The sequence below is a fragment of the Callithrix jacchus genome, chromosome 1 (genome assembly GCF_049354715.1).
Source record: "Callithrix jacchus isolate 240 chromosome 1, calJac240_pri, whole genome shotgun sequence".
NCBI classification, from domain to species: domain Eukaryota; kingdom Metazoa; phylum Chordata; class Mammalia; order Primates; family Cebidae; genus Callithrix; species Callithrix jacchus.
In genome coordinates this window covers 37762457-37768456 of record NC_133502.1, presented here as the reverse complement: position 1 = coordinate 37768456, position 6000 = coordinate 37762457, and the positions used below count along the sequence as shown (strand labels likewise).

The following is a 6000-nucleotide window of genomic DNA, read 5'->3' as shown; positions in this document are numbered from 1 at the left end:
CACTCTGTCACCCAGACTGGAATGTGGCGGCATGGTCACATCTTACTGTGGCTTGGTCCTCCCATGCTCAAGGGACTCTCCTGCCTCCGCCTCCTGAGTAACTGGGTCCATAGACATGCACTACCACACCCAGCTGGTTTTTATTTTATTTTACTTTTTACTTTGAGATAGAGTTTTACTCTTGTTGCCCAGGCTGGAGTGCAATGGCGCCATCTTGGCTCACCGCAACCTCCACCTCCTGGGTTCAAGTGATTCTCCTGCCTCAGCCTCCCAAGTAGCTGAGATTACAGGCATGCACCACCATGCCCAGCTAATTTTGTATTTTTAGTAGAGATGGAGTTTCTCCATGTTCGTTAGGCTAGTTGTGAACTCCTGACCTCAGGTGATCCACCCACCTCAGCCTCCCAAAGTGCTGGGATTACAGGCATGAGCAACCGTGCCTGGCCCTGATTTTTTATTTTTAGTAGACATGAGATCTCTCTCACTGTGTTGCCCAGTTTGTCTTGAACGTCTTGGCTCAAGTGATCCTCCCACCTTGGCTTCCCAAAGTGCATGTGAAAGGCACTGCAGCTGGCCAGAAGCAGCCTTTGACATTAAGTCTACTGCTGCCTCCAGCTATGAAAGAAGTGTCAACCATCCTTTTAACTGTTTTTTTTTTTCCAGGCTGGAGTGCAATGGCATGATCTTGGCTCACCATAACCTCTACCTCCCTGGTACAAGTCTCCCTTGTAGCTGAGACTACAGGCATGCACAATTACACCGGCTAATTTTTGCATTTTTAGTAGAGATGGGTTTTACCATGTTGGCGAGGCTGATCTTGAACTCCTGACCTCAAGTGATCCGCTCTCCTCAGCCTTCCAAAGTGCTGGGGTTACAGGTGTGAGCCACCACGCCTGGCCCCTTTTCACATTTTTTATGCATGGAGAAATAATAAAGAGATTAGAATTCCTAGGTGCCAGGTTATTATCCCTCTGATAGTTTTACAAAATATTCTAGGTGTAGACTGTGTGCAACAGGTTTCTTTTGTGTTTTCTGATCCTAGGGTTCCTGGGTTTCTGAGGACTCTTTTGTCTTGAAGCTTCCTTTAAGCCATGTTCTCCTTGCATGCTTGTCTGTGCCCCTACCTTTCAGGTATTATGGGTATATAGGGATTCCTTCTATCTTGAGTTTTCAGTTCTATTTTTTGAAGGAGAATACAAAATAGGTTGGGTCCTATGCCACCTATGCCACCATATCAGTGATATGGTTGTGTATATTGTTGTCATCAGTTAAAAGGGTGATCACAGGAGCATTTTTTTTTGCATAACAAGGCCATGAATTAAACAAAGAATTCACCAAACAAAGACAGACAGTAGGTCCATGAGTGAGACTGCTTTAATTGAATTGGTATTTGTACAAGGTGACACCCTGTTGCATACCACACACCTCCTCCCTAAGTGACTCAGCTGGTGAGCAAGAAACCTCTGAACTGTTCATTAATACAGTCAGGTAGAGGTTGAGACTCCACTGAATAAACTCCAGGTTCCCATTCGTTTCAGCCAGATCCTCCCAGGGAATCACTACAGGCTGGATAGCCAAAAAGTCCTGGTTTTCTGCTTGATAGAGGTAAGTTGAATCATACTTGCAAACAGAAATACATCTGCTGTATGTGCACAGCTTTCTCTGTGTTCCTTCCAAATGATTAAAATTAGAACTTACTGTATTATCTTTGTTTTTTCTTCCTGTAAATTTTGACAGCCTCCAGTGGGCTGTTAGTTCTGCTCTTCCTTGCTGTGCTTTTAGGTCACATTGCATTGAACTTTCTGGCAATTTTTCACATTACGGGCATCACAGAGACGAGCACCTATTTGATTTTCTGAGTGGGAGCTGTCAGCTGGTGAATCCTGTTACAGAAAGGAGAATATATTCTTTAAGTGAAGGGACCAGCACCTGCTGGTTTATTTTCTCAAAGGACTACACAAACTTTTTTTTTTTTAAGAATCTTTCTGTTTTCATAAATGATGCTTTTAGTGAAATGGTGAACTCAAATAGTGCTTTATAGATAATGTCGTATTTATTTTTTCCTCTACTGCTAAAAGCACTGCAAGTTGCTGAGCTATATTTATGAGAGGTTTATATTTATGAGGTTTTTGTCTCCACCCTGTCTTCCCCAAATAAGAAAATTACCTTTGCTGACTTGAATGTACCAAGGAGTAAAGTCAGTGTGGGGGCAGATTAGGGGTACATGGTTCCCCACAGGGATCTGTGGGCATGTGGCCAGCTTCTCTATGGTATATTCCGCCTTCTAACCTAAGGAGTGATTAATGTATACGGGGGCAACTTTCAAACTCTGTCCATAGCCTAGTCCTGAAAAACCCAGTTTTGGGAGACTTTTGGTGAGGATAGAAGAGTTCTTTAATCAGAGCTTTCTTTTGTAATTGCTAGCTAAGCTGACTTGTCTGACTTGTGCTTTTTCTGATTGTTTCTATCTGTGATACAGAGCTGTGGGATTCAAATGCAGCGTCCACTCACAGCTTGCAAATTGCAGCTCTGTGGCCTGCAGAGAGGTGTCCTCACAGCATACCTTTACTACTTGACTTTTCATTGCTTCCTATTGCTGACCAGGTCACCTGCAGTCTCACAGGGGTTTAGACACACTGGTGCTCAATTCCCAAAGGTATACTGGAGAATTTTATAACTTGGCTTTGAAGTGTTTTATAACTTGGCTTTTTCTGTTTTCAACCAGAAAATTAAAGTATAGCATTTGTGGATACTTTCATTTTTTCACAAAATGTGATTACTTTTAAAATTGTCTTTTACTTCCACAGTTTATAATGTAGATACAGCCTTTCTAATATTTGTGGTACTCCAGTATTTAAAGTATTGGAAACATCACTTTGAGAAAACTGAGAAATGACAACAGTAAAACTTTTAGTAAAACATTCAAATGATCCTAAAGATCAGTATATGCAGAGAATGCCAACAGCAGGTCAGAATTTTTATTGAAATGTTAGCCTCATGTAAATCTTAGATCTAATTGACAGACTATTTCAATTGAAATGAAGCATAGGCCCACCTTATCTAATGCCTGAATTTTCTAGATGAGAAAGACAAAGCATAAATGTTAGACAACTTGTGAAGAGCAGAGTAGCAAAACCAGAACATGAAGCCAGATTGCTTGTCTTTTGTCTCACTGAATTTTCTCAATATTTTTTCAAATACTTTTATCACACAATACAAAGTAGCAATAAATGAGCCACACTCCATCATGGACTGTGGTTACTCAGCAATATGTGGCAATGTTTGTATGGTATGACTAAGACATAATGAGATACCATTCCAACTTGTGGCTTGTGGAGTCAGTGTTGCTGTTTATTATATTTATGAAGTTTTCATCTCAGGAGCCTGTAGCCCCTCAGCAAGGAGGGGATCTGATGTGTGTGTGTTAGTTGTGTTCTGTATAATCAGAACACTCTCGCCTTGACTGCCATTCTGTAGGTGCTGCTTACCCAACTGCTTTCTCTGACTACCAGAATTATAATGAAATACCTGAGAGGTTCATATTCCTGGGGACTATGTAAACAAAACAAATAATATGTTTTGAATGCCTGAGCTCATACTGTGGGATAAACTGAACACAGTTCACTAAACAGTCAACTTAAGCAAACATTGTTTAACTGAGAGCGTCCTATATGGTTCAGGCATCAACTCCCAGCATTTCTTTAGAGCGAGGGGATCAAATCTTTGGCCCTGAAGTCCAAGGGAAATGTTTATTGGTTCCACATGGCTTCACTTTCTGTCATTATCCTGCTTCTCCACCATCTGTTGATCATTTTCCATTTTCTTTTGCTGGGGACTTTGAAATGAGTATTTAATGTATTAATTGCTGCATACCTGCCTGCAGTTGTTTAAAGTTCACTTCTTAATCAAAAGACTTTTTTTTTGAGATGGAGTCTCACTCTGTTGCCCAGCCTCGGGTGCAATGGCGGGATCTCCGCTCACTGCAATCTCCCAAGTTCAAGCAATTCTCCTGCTTCAGCTTTCCGAGTGGCTGGGACTACATGTGTGTGCCACCACGCCTGGCTAATTTTTCTATTTTTAGTAGAGATGGGGTTTCACCGTGTTGACCAGGCTGGTCTCAAATTCCTGACCTCAGGTGATATAACTGCCTCAGCATCCCAAAATTCTGGGATTACAGGCCCAACCTTAATCAAAAGTCTTTATCAGTTATATTCCTTAAGTGTACAAATGGTAAACTGTGATTTTTCCACGAACTTGTGTTTTTAGGGCTCGGAAGAAGCTCTTCCTCCCATGGATGCTTTGCCAAATGACAGCTACATTTACTCAATTTGCATTTCATGTTGATTACTAAACTTTTTAAGGACATGAGTCATCCTTTTATTGTGATCCTTTATTGGAAGAGTGAATTTTATAGCGATATTTTCAATGGCAACTGGTTTTCTTATAGATACAAGAACCGATTGTCATGAATCCTCATTTTAACAGCATACTTGAGAGCTCTAAGCATCCAAATAATTTGTTCTTTGTCTGTAGACCCAAGTTTCCCTGGCTCTAAAATGTTATTACGTCTCCATCATATGAAACCTCCTGGGGAAAGGCAGTGAACTATAGGCCACATATTAGAAATACTGTATATAAAAGTTTTTTAAAAAATTGTATACAAATCCAGATAGACTTGAATTTGAACAATGATTCCATGTGGACCAATGGTGACATGTAGGAGTATGCCTAACTCACAGCACCAGCAGATAAAAAGGAAAATTTGGATTCTCACTGAATAATAGATATATAAAATTATATAATTATATATATACATATTTTATAATAAACATAGCATATTACATAATGGAACATGTATATATAATATGACACTCCATAGCACAAAAATATAAAAATCTAGAAAAAAAATCTCTACAAGAAAAATTTTAAATCCAGATTTTAAAAATAACAACATTTTATAGTAAGACATAAAAGTAAAAGCTGATCTTAAATGTCAGTTCTTCCCAAACTCTTTTATAGAATCTATGCCATTACAGTAAAAAGTTCCAATAGGATATTTATTATGGAACCTTAGACAATAATTTTAAAGTTATCTGAAAGAAATGAATAAATGAGAGTAGCTGATAGAATTTCTAAAAAGGAAATTAATGAAGGGTGCTGTGCTACTAGATATTACACATATATATATAATAAAAGACAATCATATAAATAGTTTGTTTTTATTGTAAGCAACTGAAGACAGATTTCTTGAGAAAAACAGCCATAAAGCACATTTGAGAATATATAAAATGTGACAAAGGACGAATCATATATCAATGAGAAAGGGATTTATTCTCCCATTATCAAAGTAAATACACATGGATTTGAGAGATTACATAAAACAACAGAATATATTATAAAAATTAAAAGTAATGGTTAACCTCATGTTTGTTCAACAAATATCCTTCTAGAACTGATTATGTACCAGGTACTGTGATAAGTTTTGAAAACCAACTGTTGGAAAGATGGGCTTGGCAACTGCTCTTAAAACGTCCAGTGTGTGAGTTTGTGTGTGAGTGTGTGCGTATATATGCATGTTGGGGGTGAGAACGATTATTCAGCCACACACACAGACAGTCTTAGGTCAGGGTATGGAAATAACTCTTTGCTATTTGAACACAGTAGAACTCGTAACTCAGCCCAGGGAGGAAGAAGTAGGGTGAGTGGCAATGGTATCACAGAAAGCTTCCTGGAGGATACAGAAGGTGTGATCTGGAAGGTGAATGGAAGTGTTTCCTGAAGGAAAACGAAGGGTTGAGGGAAGCTCAGGAAGAAGAGTGTCTTCAGGCATAGAGAAAATAAGCAATACCTCACTCTATTGAGTGAGCAAGGGTTGGGGAGAAATGAGGCTGGAGGGTATGGTCTTGTCAGCCTTGTTAACATTTCGATTTTATCCTGACAGAAACGGAACACTCTTGAAAAGCTTTATGCAAGGTGATGACTACTTTGGCACCAGTGAGG

General features: G+C 39.3%; 1 protein-coding gene across 16 annotated transcripts in view; it reads left to right on the top strand.

Annotated features, from left to right (window-relative positions):
* Positions 1 to 1540: 1540 nt before the first annotated feature.
* Positions 1541 to 6000, top strand: part of SCEL (sciellin) — a 114557-nt gene continuing 110097 nt past the window's right edge. For all 16 annotated transcript variants that reach the window (XM_035295756.3, XM_035295738.3, XM_035295751.3 and 13 more), the window contains exon 1: positions 1541 to 1605. The gene's annotated coding sequence lies outside the window, so the exon portion shown is untranslated. The remainder of the gene's footprint in view (positions 1606 to 6000) is intronic.